Genomic DNA, 15,487 nt, shown 5'->3' with positions numbered 1-15,487 from the left:
TTTGGTGGTGGAGGGTCTTGCCTCCAATTTGTAAAAAACACAACATCAGTGAAGTGCAATAACCTGAAGACCTATTCTGTCAAGGTGCACCTATGACAGAATAAGAGAAAGAGCTCCCTTATCATTTGGCCTTTGCAGACCCAGTCCTGATAGCCACTGCATACTCTCTATGACACTGTGGTTAATAATAAGAAATATATAGTTGGTCTTAGTCCACGGTCCCAGGGCAGAGCTCCTTAAAACCCTTGGAATTTCCTAAGTGATAGATGTCTTTTTTTTCTTTTCTTTTTTTTTTTTTTTACATTAATGAGGTGACTTTTGGAAAGCACGTAGGGTGGGGGTTGGTAGCCAGGAGAACCAAAGAGCTAATTAGAGGGGTTGGGACTTTCAGTCCCCAGCCCCTGACCTCTAAGAAGGGAGAGGGGCTGGAAGTTGCATCCTATCACCAATGGCTGATGAACTAATCAACCATGTGTATGTAAGGAAGTCTTCATTAAAAACCCAGTAGGGTGAGTTCAGAGAGTTTCCAGACTAGTAAAAACACACAGAATCAGGGAGAATGGTAACCCTGGAGAGGGCATGGAAGCTCTGTGCTCCATCCTATATACCTTGCCCTATCCATCTCTACCATCTGGCTGGTCCTGGTTTCCATTCTTTTAAAAGAAACTGATAATGTAGTAAGGGCTGCTCTAGCATATTTAATGAATCCAAGAAGGGGGTAATTGAAACCTCCAATCTATAGCTGACCAGTCGGAAGCACAGGGGACTGACTACCTGGATTTGCAAATGGCATCTGAAATAGTGGTGAGCAGTCTCTTAGAATAGAGCCCTTATTCTATAGGTTCTGATGCTACTTCCAGGTTGACAGGATTGGAATTGAGTTAAATTGTAGGATATCCAGCGGGTGTGGGAAAACTACTTGTTGGTGTAACAAACTTCAATGCCCTCTCTCCCCACCACACACATTGGAACTGGGTACTCAGATCTCTTAGCATCCCTGAAGATTGTCTTCCAGGGTTTCTCTTGGTATTTCCAGTGTCAGAGAGCTTACCCCCGCCCCCCCAAACCCCCAGTCACCCAGCTTAACTAATGGGCAAATCTATAACTTTTCTTTTTCTGTATGCTGAGTTCTTACATGCCTCATTAAAACCTCTGAGCCTTGGGACTGATTGTGTCCTATGGGTAATAATTAATAAATAACTTAGCTTAGGTATAAGATAATAAATTGGAGTTAAAATAAGAAATAATGGGAACTTCATTGAACTAAAATATGATTTTACCTTCTAAAAGAGCTACCAGCTCCAGCAATTATTTGGAAAAAGAATGGTCCAGTGTCATCGAATCTTCAAATTCTTTAAGAAAGACCAGGATATTAGATTCATATATAAAAACTCCCAGATTTTGAATATTGACCATGAATTCAAATTTGAACATCATGTAGGCTAACACTACTTGTGATGACTGGATTTAACCACTGTCTTTTGCTCTGAATTTTGTACCTTGCTTCACCCAACAGCTTTCAAAGATTTGGAGAGACAGCTCTCAGACTCTAGTTTCTTTTATTCCAAGCTAAATTTATCTTTGTTTCTTCAGATTATCCATATATAATCTAATTTCTAGAACCTTCATTTTCACTATGATTCTTTTCATTCCTTCTCCTGTTGATCAAAGTTTCTTAAAATGAATAGGCAGATTCAGTACTAGAGAAGGACTCCTCCATTTCCTGAGTGTGCGTTTATAAGAGTATACACAAATGCACACATATACAAGTACATGTGTCTAGATGGCTTTAAATGTAATATATAACTTCATAGTTTTTAGTTAGATTGCATGTTATAGGTATGATCTTTACTTGTAGTCTATTTAATTCATATTAATTTTTATTCTGTCATCCTGTTTGTACTTAACAATAGCTTTATGCCATCCATAAATTTAGTAAGCATATTTCTGTCTTTATTAAAGGACTTGTCAAAAGTGACTGTGCCAAGGGCAAGGAGAGGGCCTGGAGGCAAGATATTAATGACTAACTTACTTGTTGTTATTAAGCTATTAATCAGACACTTTCAAGGTATAATAAGCAACCACTTAAAGTTGGCCTAACTTCTCTAACTCTTCTTTGAGATTATCATGTTTTGCTGCAATTTGAATATGTATAATTTCCCTAGTGCTCTAGTCCAATATCTGCTCCTTCAAAAGAAAATATGACTGCTTCCAGAACCTATCTTTCTCTCCCACCTGTGGTCCTGCAGTGTCCCAAGTTATCATAATGCTTTCCAGCAGAACTTCATGCAAAAAAACTTTATAAATATATATATATACCCTAAATTGCTTGGATAGAATTGACTGTGATGAAGGAAGTCCCAGAAAACTATTCACATTGGCCTCTCTCTGTTCCACAAATAGGTCAATACATTCACTATAAAAAAAAAAAAAAATCCACAGCTGATATTTCCTTTGATGTCCATGGGTGGCTTCTTCTCTTCATTCTGGTCTCGGCTCAAATGCCACCTCCTCAAGAAACTTCTGACAGCCCATCTCTGCCTCTTATAAGCTGTGGGACCTGAGAAAGCTACTTACTGTCTCTGAGCTTGTTTATTCCTCTGTAAGACAAGGGCAGAAATGCTCCTTGCTTCACTAACAGGAAAAGGAGGCCAAATGATTTAATAAATAGAATTCCCCTAGAACACTATCATTGCATATTAAACTTTATCATTATTACTATTATTGTAATTATTTGAACACTTGCTTCCCTTCCTCACAGTCATTCTAACACATTGAACTATTTTATTTTATTCAAAGCTTTATCACTATCTCATTACCTTGTTCACTGTTTACTTGTTGATTTTCAATAACCTTCAACTTGACAGGGAAATGCTGTGAGAACACGCTTCTTGTCTCTGCATGACTGCCTCTCCGTTGATTAGAATGGCATCTGGCACCAAGCAATCACTCAACACTATCCATTGAATGAAGGAATGCATGTACAAATGAATGAAAGACAGTTTCTTCTAGAGTAATATCATAACTCTAATATTTCTTGATGTATGGAAACACCAAATATATTTCTAAATTTTTAAATTTGGGGAGCTTCTGGCCAATCTAGACTTCACAGAATCTAGGAGATTTGTGTTCCTAAATTTGGTCAGAGTACTCCTTATAATATTCATACCAGCTTATGAACAAGGAAAAGAGGCAGAGTTCATTTATAACTGAGGACTTTCAATCAAATAAATAGAAAAACATTTTTAAAGTAATACTTAGCAAGTGCATTGTAGAGCATTGTAGAGCAATTCAATAGCTCCCAAAAGGAAACATGAAATACCATTGTGCAAACATAAATACTGGGCTACTTGAGAATACTTTGTCGGAAGAAAATCATCTGATCCTTGATTCACACATGAAAGGAAAAGTGAGCTTTAAAGTATTATGACTAAATAAGTTGTGGTATTTTATACGATGAAATATCCTGCAGTTTTTAATAAAAGAATAAGTTAGATTCTTATATGTGTCTTGAGAAATATTTCTTTGCATTTTTGAATGAAATATTCATAATAGTTAAAATATTTTGTGTATTGATAATTTACTCAAAATATTAATATTTGTTTCTCCACTTGTCTATACACATGTATATTTGTGTGTGTACATGTGTACATGTGTAAATAAATAGGAAAAGGTCTGAAAGAATGCACAAAAAAGAACAATGGTGATCATCTTTAGGAAGGAGCAGAACAGAATTGCTTGAGAAAGTCTAAGTAGTCTCCAATGTTAGTTTTTTATTAATATTAGTTTTTTCAAGGAATATATTCATGCCTTATTTGATAAATTAACTTTAAAAAAAAGTCGAAAAACAAATAAAAATATATTATTCATGTGTGTGGAAATTTCCCTCAAATTCTGTTTGAATATTAGACTTCTATATGGTTAATAGAATGGTAATATTTATCAATACTATTTAAGCTTTTCCTTAAATAGAAAAAAAAAAATAAAAGTGTAGCTCTCTGCCAGAGGTCATTTAACATCATGCATAGGAATGGTACATTTTCTAGAATTTGACATTTTTAGTGATTGAACCCCTGAAAGCAGAATGCTATAAACAGAATGCTGTTTTGTTTTCATAGACTATCAACATACTAGAGTGACGCAATAATAATAATAAAAGTGAGCTATTCAAGGCCAACTCTGGGGGTAAGGTGAGGGCTGTAATCTGTGAGTTATTTCAGGGTAAACGCTGCAGCCAACAGTGCTACCATGGGGGTATTCTCAGGGTAAAGAGGAAAAGAGTTAACTAAAAGGAAGATAGTTCAGCATATATTATCCCGAATAAACATAGGCTACATTGAAATGAGTGTGGTTTACTTTTTCAAGTGCATATAAACATCTGTTTTTTAAGTTATAAAATTTGGCAGTAGGCTATTAGCAAACTGACTGATGAGTATTTTTCTTCCCTATGGTCTACTTTTCTGCTTCTTTAAAAATGAACATTTCATTTTGTTTTTCTACCTTCAATTAAGTGGCTGCTCTTTCAGTCTCTAAAACCCCTTGAAGATCACCAATGATTTCAACATGAACTCCTCCATTCATTTTTCTCCAGATACTTGAATTAACTTTTTCTCAGTCTGGGGACATAAGTTCATCTGACTGTGGCTAAATATATATACATATATATGTCCACTTCTACATTAAATTTTTGTTCCTTTTTTGGTGACGAGAATCAATGGCTGTTCTATCTTTTCCAGTCGAGGAAAAAATATTTGGAAAAGAATGGAAAAATAAGAACTAACAGGTTCGTCTCTTCTCCATTATGGTAAATATACTATTATCTGCCCCCAAACAGCTGTGCCGTCTTTTCCTTCTTTATATTTAGTTGCAAACACAATTAGTTGCCTTTCCTGTTGCAAAAGTCTCAGTTAATTTCATCCATTTTCCATCCTAATTCTTTCTCAGATTTCTACCTCTGTTTAACTTTGGCCCTTTATTCTATCTCAAATAGTTCCTATTTTTGATGGGGCTCACAAGAGTGCCCCAAAATGTGACACTTGTTTCCTTAGCCAATTCTCCCTTTTCTTGCTCCTTTAAAATACTTGCCATAGATTGTATGGTGAGACTTTCAGTTTTTAATCTTTTTGTTGTTCTTGTTATTTCTTCAGCTAAGACAGAAGAAAAGGTGATTTATTATATACATTACATTCAGTCACAACTAAGAACAGAATTAGTCCAGAATGTCACAGGTCCAGAACAAAGGACTGTAAGGGACTGTTGTTTTTGTAGAGCAAAGTAGGTCTCCCAAAAGGTAGTCACAGTGATCAGAAGGTGATGGATGTTCTAGATCCATCGAGAAATTCTAAATGGCAGGCACGCCATCCAACAATTTGTACCAGCATCCCTGGTCTCTGGCTCTCCATACTTCTGCTATGGCTTCCAAGAGCGCACAGGCTAGCAGCTCACTTGGACCTCTGCCTCTTCTTTCTACTTTTGTACTTCAGTCTGCATGTTCACTTCTTCTTCCACTTGGCCCTCATGGTTCAGTTTCTAAGAAAATGGCGCTAAGACTGAAAGTGCCAGTTTTTCTCTTTTGAGACACATCCTCTCACAGCCACTAGTAACAACATCTTTCTTCTTCTGTGTGATTTTTTTTTTTTTAAATCTGGTCTACCATTTCCCCATTGCCTATTATAAAACTCTCACTGACATGGTCACTTTCTCCCAGGGTCTCATGTCCTCCAGGGCATCAACACATTTTTCTTTGAGGGCCATAATTACATCTAGAGGGGCAGCTACACTCGTTGCTCTATCACTCACTGTCAGATGCTCAACTCCAACTCAAATGAAATTTCCAGCTGGTATCTGGATAACTGATATCTGCGAGTATCACAGTATTTGGAAATGTTTGTACTTTTTTTTTTTTTTTTCTGGCCAGGAAAATCCTTTTTAATCACCATAAGTGGTTTTGTTTTCTGTTTCTATTTTAAAACTTCATCCAAATAGTATACCATGTGTATGGCCTGAGACTCCTGACAGTTACAGAAAGATTTTCGTTCCAACTAGAAAGCAAATGGAATTAAAAAAAAAAAGTTGGCTGTTTCTGTTATTCTTAAGAAGACAGATTTTTGTGTCTTTCCTGACAGATAAGTTGTAATGGGGGTAGGAGGGAATCATTCAAAAGCTGAATTCCCTGTTAAATGTCTCTTTTGCTCAGAAATTGTTTTTGCTATTTTTTCTATATTGATATAAAAGAATAAGAAAAAAGCTATAATAGAGACTGATGTGTGTTCACTATCCCTATCTGTATTTGCTCCATCTATTATTTAAAAGTTTTTTCCAGCTTCATGGAGGTATAATTGACAAATAACTCCATGTGAGTTGAAGGTGTACAACATGTTAATTCGATACGGTTAACATATTGCAAAATGATTTCCACCATCATGTTTGCTAATCCTGTTTCCTCTTCCTTCTATGTGCACAGCTAGATTATATTTTTCAGTTGCCGTTGTAGTTAGGAAAGGCTATTTAACTGGGTTTGGTTGATGGAATGTAAGTGATATGATGAGAACAATCTTAGAGCCTTGTGCCTGTAAATCTTCCTACTTGGTCCTCTGGGCTGTCTTTTCCAAAGTCATTTTCTAAATTCAGAGGATCATGGGACTTGATCCAAAAGATGATGGCAGAGCCACACAATAGCGAGATGTATTGAGCAGCAAACTTATTCTGCTAGCTTCCTCACTTCAATCTGGCATCTGTCCTCACAGCCCACCCAGACTATGTTTAATGACTTTAAACTATAAAATCCAGATGATATTTTTTTAATCCACATACTCTTGCTCTCTCTGTTGTATTTGTTCCCATGGACCTTGCTTCACCAAGTTCTTCCATCCTTGAATTTCATGGCATTCTTTTTTAGTTCTCATCTAACATCTCTAAAGATTCTTTCCCTCTACCAGCTCTTCTTTTGATGTGGATATTCAGGAAGCTCCACCTACCATCACTCAATATGTTCTCCCCAGGTATTTAATTCTATTTACACATTTTTAAACAAGTGCTTAATAATCCATTTAAAAGTATGACCCCAGCTTCTCTTCTACTTCATGTTTTTAATAGCATGCTCCCCCTTCACCCCCTGTACTGGTAGTAGTGTACTACTTACCCTTCCATGGAGATGCTGCATTAGTCCATGCCTCGCTTTTCACATATGGATGTCTCTGCCTTTTATTATCAAATTCCTATTTCTGTCCCAAAGAAACTGATCACCACTGCTTCTCTGACTTCTTTCCTCTTCCTTCCTGGGTAGAATTGGGTGTTCTTTTCTTTAGAATCTAACTGAAACTTTCACTCATCTCCATTAACATGTACTGCAATTAATTTTATGTGTTTATTCAGCCACCAGAGTGTGAATTATTTAAAGGCAGGTTTAATATCTCACTCATTTTTGTGTACTACATTTTTCAATATGGCATCTGTCCCATAACAAGCATCCAATGAAGGTGAATTAAAATAAGAAATGGAACTAGAGTTTACTTAAACCCTCTTTTAGTATATGCCAAAATTTGGAAAGATTGCTTGTCCTGGGCTATACCCAAGTAATGTAGAGATAACTCATGCAGCATTTAGTCCTCTGAAATGCCAAGAAGGTTTGTTAGTCTGAAACGATGTGGCTTGATTGGTGTTTGTGGCTGATACAAGGGGTTCACTTCCAGTCTGTAGTGTAGGTTTTTGTTGGATGATCAGATTCTACAAAGTGTTTGAGTGTTGAAGGATAAGTAGAGACACAGAGGAATATATTTAAATGATTTATATTACCTTCCTATGGACAAAATTATTGTAGGCACATGGCTATATTCTATTTTTATGGTTCTCTTATTTTACTTGGGAATCAAAGAGTAGTATATTGTTATATTCCTCAGAGAAGGCTAACTACAGTAACCAAAACAAACAAAACAACCCCCAAATAAAACAACAACAACAGCAATAATACACCTAAAACAATGATTTAAATAATTTTAAAAATGTATTTATACATCTCACAGTAGAGAGAACAAATCTGGAGAACTCTATTCAGAGACTCGTGAAGAGGAAATGAGAAATGTAAGTCTGCAATTGAATGAAGGAGAATAAAGGTAAAGAGATTTTAGTTTATCCCCTCTACTACCAGCTTCCTTGACTTTAGGACTGGTCAAACTATAGTGCCTTTCTGCTGAGAATTTCTTTATAAAGAAAAGGAGCACAGCAAAATGGATAGTTGAGAAAAATACTAAAGTTAAAAAAAAAGTGATAGTACCCATATTTTACATGCTGGGTTTTTGGCTAGGTGGAATTACACCACAATAGAAAAAGAAAACACCTATATCAACCAACAATTTTAGGCAACACTGATATTAAATATGTCCAGAATAAGACTGGCTCAAAGGCCTCCTTTTTCTATGAAGTCTTTCTGGGTTCTTTCTACATAGAAGCAAATTTACCCACTTCTGAACTCAGCTGTGTTTGTATTCTGCTTCTCTACTGATATTTTCTAGTGTGTCTCATGCTGCCATATCACCAAAGCCACTGTGCAAACTCTTTGGGTCCAAAACAGTACATATTTCACATCTTGATATGATCGATAGCAACTAGAATGGTGTCTGGTGCATTCTGATGTTCAACAAGCATTTATTGAACTCACATTAATAACCAGGTCTTTCTTGTGGGTCAGAATGAAGCCTATAAAGAAATTACTCTCATGTCTTCCTCTTTACTCAAATTTCCTAGCAAGAAAATATCAGAATATTTATCATATGCGCCTCTTTGTGTGGAATGAAACTTGCAGAAGGTTTCTGCTGGAATTCAACAGTTATTGAATATCTAGTAAAAATGAAGAATTTAAGGAGACTAGTATTTGGAGTCAGCTTTTTTGCAGCTTGAAAGACTTGCCTCTGGCAAGAATAAAATTCTTTTGGCGTGTGACTCGAACCACTTAGCAATGATGAAGAGAATTTCCTTGGTTAGGTGTGTCAGAAATTTTGAGAGAAAAATGGATTCTTGGAAGGTCTAGTTTCAGGGTCCAGGCTGATTCCCTATGGAGGCAACTACTTCATTTTGTATCCTTGTACTCTCTCTAGGTAATTCAAACAAATGTTGAGCAGAAACAGAAAGCTGGTTTGTTATCACTGAACATGGGCGATAATGACTTTGGAATCAATACCTGCTGACTCTTTCTCCTTTTTCTCCTTAAACATACAAAATGCTGCTCGATCAAAGGCAGGACTGCTACAAAAAGGATTGATTTCTCATTTCCAAACATATGTGGATTAACTTGCAGCCAATTGTGTAAGCTACCTTAAACCCTTTTCTAGAAGGAAGACGGTTGTAAATAAACAAATAAGGGGTCTGTGTTTTCCTGCCTTTGCGAGAATGGATTTCTGGGCTCCTCCTTCCGAAGAAATTGATGCAGTATGCTCTGCTGCTAGTCCCACACTGTAAATAACATTTGGACTTTGGGCATTCTGTTGAAATATACTTAAAAATAGATGGGGCTCTAGGCAAAGATAACTTTGGAAGTGGATATCTGCAATGGTTTTGCACTCTGTTATCACAGAGCTATGCAGCCCAAAACATATCCCTAGGGAGGCCATAAAAACATAAAAATGTGAGTTTGCAAATTATCTTGTAGTTTTTTTTCCCATTAATACTTCATGCATGACTTTGCTGGGATTGTTGATAAAGTGGGTTAGCAAAATACAGACAGATGGAAGAGAAAAAAATTCTGTTTTTGTTTTTCGTTGTTGTTAATTGCAATGCAACTGTTATGGACACTCAATTGTATTCATTCTTAACTAGAAACTTTGCCATTAATTTTTTCTGCTTTCTTTAGAGTCAATTGCTATCGCTTACTCTAAAAAGGGCAAGATTTTTTTTATTAGTGGGTGGGTAAGTACTTTGAAACTCTGTCACATTTCTCAGAATTTAAGAGAAATAAAAGTGAACTAGGTACTCAATGTACAGGGAAGAAACCAAGGTGCTGAACTATCTGATATGGAAATTGATTGCAAAAACTTTCTCAATTTTTTATCTATCCCTATAGTTATTTCTTTGGTATTGCGAACTTTGCAATTTATTTCACTAATGGAATTATTTCCTCAATCCTTGAATCTGGACTTCGTGACTTACTTTGGTTAACAGGATACAGCAAAGAAGAAAGAGCCAGTTATAAAGGACACCTCTACAGATCTTGCGATCTAGACTGTGCTTTACCAGAACCTTGCCACTGCCATATGATAGGGCTACTCTGCTGGAGTATGAGGGATGATGTGGAGGATGCCCCGTTGTCCCAGCTAAGGCTATCTTACAGCAGCCCACAACAAGCCAATCTGAAAACATATGAGAGAGCCTATCTAAAATCAGCAGAGCTACCTCATCAGTACATAGCTGATGGCGGACAACTGAGTGGCCCCAGCCTAGGCCAGAAGAGTAAGCCAGCTGAGCCATGCTTCAAAAATGCTAAATTCTGGGATCATGAGAGAAAAAAAAATTTTAAGCTACTGAGTTTTGGGATATCTTGTTATACATAAATAGTTAATCAAAAAAATGTGCTACAGTTAAAAGTGAACTGGTTTTTGAGTTATGTGCCAAACAAATTTTATTTTTGCCAGAGGTAAGTCCCTCACGCTGCAAAATCCTGGTTATAGCACACAAATGGCTAACTTGAGAAAGGTTTAACCTAATCTTCTCATTTGAAAATTAGTCTTTAATTAGTATAATAGTTAATAATTAATAACAACAATAATAATACATAGCTAAATTTGTATTATTTCTAAGGGATAGAAATTACACATTTAAAGCATTTCACCCTAAGCAGATGGTAGTTATTAGAAATAAAAATAAATATACATAGGAAAGAAGAGAGAACAAGAATGAGAGAAAAAAGTAAATAAGTGAGAGAGAAAAGGATAAGAGGAGGAGGAGAAGAAGTGAGAAGTGAGAGGGTGGAAGGCTGTCTTTGGCTCCTTACTCGAATGGATTGTGGTTGCTGTCTGTGTGCATATAAAATATTATTGTACTGATAACAGTGAAAATACATTTACCATTTATTGAGCCCTTAATATGGGTCAGGGACTCTGCTAAGGTCTTCAGAAATAATTTTATTGAATCCTCACAATCTTTATATTAGGTAATTATGATTATCATCCCCCTATTACAAATGAGAAACTGAGAATAAAAGGGTTTAAGGACCTCTCTGAGCCCACATAGCTGGTGAGGGACACAGCCAAGAGGTGAGTTTTGTGTGACACTGGGCTCTTCAACATGTGAAGTACACATTTTTCCTAGAAAGGCTGCATTTAGAAGGTAATCTGAGTTTTTTTTTTTTTACATACCTATTATAATGGAAAAGAAAAGATTCTCCTATAATCAAGAAAGCTTTGTAAATCAGATATATCTTAAGTGCACACTAAGCTTCATAAATCAGACACTTTCTTGAGAATGCATTAGGATATTCATCTTTTAAACATCAGGGGACCTAGCTTAGTTGGTTCCCAGTGGCAATCCTTTGTCTTCATCCTTCTCTTTAAGGAAAAAAGAGACCCCTTGTATTAGAGTTGAAATTTTGCAAGTTGGCAGGGTGTCTATTTTGTAGCCATTAATGTAAGAATTCGAATTTTATACAAACTAGGTCAGCAATGTTACTTTGAATAAGAACTTAGAAATCAGTTACAGGATATTTTAACTAACAACACGCTTGCTAATCGACATCATTTCCCAACTGGAAGAAAGGTAATCTAAATAAATTAGAGGGGAAAAAAAGAGACTCAAAATGAGCAAAGGATTTTACTCTCTCACATTTTGATGTGGAAGTAAGAGACTGGACATGTTTTATTTCTCGGGCTTGCCTGATCTCCAAAATCCTAAATTGTCAATTTATTGTCTCAACATATAACTCTCATTATTACAAACTTCAGTGAAGAAATTTGTGGCTCTAAATCTGTGCATCAAAAGGTTACACAAAGTTACAATAACGCACTGGTGAGGTTTTTCGGATATGTATTTGCAAGTAAGTTAAGAAAATAATTGAGTTTGATTTGAAATCTCAGAGTATTATTTTTGGGTAACCTCACATCTGGACATTGTAGTCTTACTGCCTTCAATTAAGTTGAAATTCAGAATTGCAAAGAAGCACTTTGCACTAAAGTTTTAAGTGACCCATCTTAGACAAAATCAAATGGGCTTGCAAAGTTATCCTTCAAAACTTTTATCCATATGCCAGAGTGTTGTTCTCTCTGAGAGAAAGAGCTTTAAGCACAGTAGGGTCTGAATTGATGGCAAGACCATTACACAAAAGAAAGAGAAAGGCATTCTTCATGTTTCCCAGAACTAAAAATTCAAATGAAACTTAAGAATGTTTCAGTCACTTCTTTTCATTTTTTATCTTAGGATGGTCTCCTCATGACTGAACCAAAAACCCCTCAATATTCAAAGCACCACAAACTTAAATACACAATTTCTGCCTTCCAGAAAGATCTGCCCAGCAGCTTCCTTCTATGCATTATTTATATTTAAACTCAACTTTACAACTAAGATCTTAAAATAAAGACTCTCTTGAAAAGCCACAGCTAGACTTCTATGTTTTGTTGACCTAAGGGCAATACCATATTTTTATAAAACCAAGAATCCCTAAAGTGCAGTACTGGTCCCTAACATGACAGACCATGTGTTTCATGAAGAACAAGGATTATCTCTTGAGTCCCTACTATTTCCCAAGTTCTTTCACATTCAACTCATTCTCTTTTAATTCTAATAAGTATCCATTGCATAAATATTACTGTCTCCATTTTATGCATCAGAAAATGAAAGAAAATAACTTGCTTACGATTGCTGGTACTAAGGAAGTGCTAGCAAAGGGATTCCAGCCCTTATCCATCTGGGTCCCAATTTCCTTTTCCTTCTCTGACATCATGTTGCCTTTCTGAGTGTACATGTTATTGACTATCTTCCTTCTCTCTTGAGAATTTAAGGAGTGAAGTGAATGAAATGATCTGATATTCTTTCTCACAATTCTACTAAAACAATGTGTTTCATTCCCTCTCCCTTCTCATTTTCTATCCTTTTGCCCTTGTTACTTCATAACCCTGATTTTCATACTGTTTGGATATGCTCTCCTAAAAAAAATTACATTCCCCTATGTAAGAAATCTTCTCACTGCTACCAGAAGCCCTTGAGTTTCGCCTGTCACTTTTGAAGGCAGATAATAACCCAGAGACTATGTAAATAGCCCTGAACACAAAACAGTCCCAGGAAACCAGTGAACCATGAGCAATACAAGAGCAGCAATGAAGCCCAAAAAAGCAGTTATTAATTCACACCATCAGGATTATTGCTATTTGTAAAGGTATTTTTAATGAAGAAAGATAAAGCTTTTAAAAACATATGCCATTATCATTCTGGATCATTGATTTTTAGTGATTCCCCTGATGTATATTTTCTTAAAAAAAAAAAAACAATTTGGTAGAGGTGAGAAGTTTGTATTACATAAACTGATAGGGGCAGAAAGGTCTTTGCTTTCTTTAAAACAAGGGATAGTTATAAATTATGCATTTTTATTACGCAACTGTTATCACAAACTTTCCAAGAAAAACCTGAGTGCATGCATGAGTGTGTATTTTTTAAACTACTATAAATTCCCCAATATTGGAAGAAGAAAACATTGAATTGTAATGTATAAGACACAAGTTGCCATCATGTGTGGCTCTGTGTGTATGCGCAGGCAGACACACACACACACACACACACACACACACACACACACACACACACGTACAAGCAAAGTACTTGTTGGAAGCCTCGCATTTCAATTTGTGCAACACTCAATGTGCTTATCATCAGACCACGTGAGTGTTCTGAGAATTCATGAGAATAAATGCTTCAGAGACACTAGTATTTAATCTTTCTTGTGAAGTGGTGAGATGTAAGGTCCTCCATGATTTCTTGTAGTATGCCTTCTTAAAAATATAACAACTTGGTCTATACCCATGCTACCCTGAACAAACCCGATCCTGTCTAATCTCGGAAACTAAGCAGGGTCAGGCCTGGTTAGTACTGGGATGGGAGACCGCCTAGGAAGACCAGGTGCTATAGGTGTAAAAATTAAAAAAGGAAGGGATTGTAAGCTGACAAAGTCCTTGCAATCTGTGAGATCAACCAAGGGTTGTCTTGCCCAAATATGTGTGTGTGTGTGCGTGTGTGTATACATATACATATAAAAGCTCGTTTAGAAAGCTCTTCCTAGTTTAGCAAATATTATCAGGACAACCATAAGTGTGTAACTAGAAGGTCAGATAACCTGCTCCAGGTCTCAAAGGAAATATGATTCCTAAGGAGGGCTACCTTTAAGTTTCATGATCTTCCCATGGCTCTGAAATAAATCTTGAATGAGCCAATTGTGTGGGGTAGAAAGAGGTCCTTATGACCTTGGATAAGACTTTCTATCCCTGGGGCAGAAAAAGTCCTCGATTTCATTTGTAAGCAGGACGGGGACTACATCTAGCTTACTCCCTACTCAACCTCCAGCACTTAGGATAAGATTTAGGACATGATCATTGTTTTAACCTTTTTCCCATTTGCTCCAAAAATACTCGCTGGCGGTGCTTGTGGCTACAGCATTTACCCTGACATAACTCACGAATTATCATCCTAACTTTACCCCCAATATTTTTGCATCGCTCTAGTATATCGATGGTCTTTGAAAACAAATGATATCATTCTATTCATAGCATTCTATTTTTATTAGTGGTATTTCCATTTACAAAATATAAAAATTCTCGATTGCTAAGTTTGTCAAATCCTAGAAACAGCGTTCCTATGTGTGATGTTACATTAGCCCTGGCAGTAAGCTGCACTTTTTTTTTTTTTTTCCTGAATGGGAAAGGACTAAAATGTTCTTTACTATAATTTGTGTATGGTGAGATCAAGATCAGGAGACAAATGTCATTGAAAATATAGTCTGTTACTCACGGTTCTTCAGAAGAGGAAGTCATGCCACACAGGGCCACACGGAGAAGCACTAGCATGGTCAGGTGGAAGAAGGGGTGAGGGCAAAGTGTAGGCAAAAATCTTTATCATTGTTTTACTGGCAAGAAATAGGTGGCTCAATATAAGCAGGCTTAAAATTGGCTAGTGCGAATAATTTTAATAGGTTCCAGGGTGTAGGAGCTGTCTGGAATTTTTTTTTAACCGGATCCTGGGTTGATTAGGGCAGGGAAATATTGGTTCGGCATATGAGAGTTCAATAAAGGAGGCGACTAGAGATATGAACTTTGGATTGGCTCATTTGCATATGCAAGAAATGTTCAAAGGGCAGTAATTTGCTATCTCTAGAAATTAACTAGCTCTGGAACATACTGTCTCAGTCAGGCCCTAAGATGTCAAAAGATCATAAAACACAGAAAATAAAAAAAAAGATTAATACAGCCACACAATACATGTATATTAAATGAATGAAAGAATAAATGGCAGATTGCTGCAA

General features: G+C 36.4%; 1 pseudogene; it reads left to right on the top strand.

Annotated features, from left to right (window-relative positions):
- The first annotated feature begins 13,984 nt into the window (after nucleotides 1-13,984).
- LOC118604572 lies at nucleotides 13,985-14,103 on the top strand (annotated as a pseudogene).
- The last annotated feature ends 1,384 nt before the right edge of the window (nucleotides 14,104-15,487 follow it).

Source organism: Rousettus aegyptiacus, unplaced genomic scaffold (genome assembly GCF_014176215.1).
Source record: "Rousettus aegyptiacus isolate mRouAeg1 unplaced genomic scaffold, mRouAeg1.p scaffold_m13_p_6, whole genome shotgun sequence".
In the NCBI taxonomy this organism is placed as follows: domain Eukaryota; kingdom Metazoa; phylum Chordata; class Mammalia; order Chiroptera; family Pteropodidae; genus Rousettus; species Rousettus aegyptiacus.
Note: the sequence above shows the minus strand (reverse complement) of the source record. Positions and strands in the feature narration are given on the sequence as shown.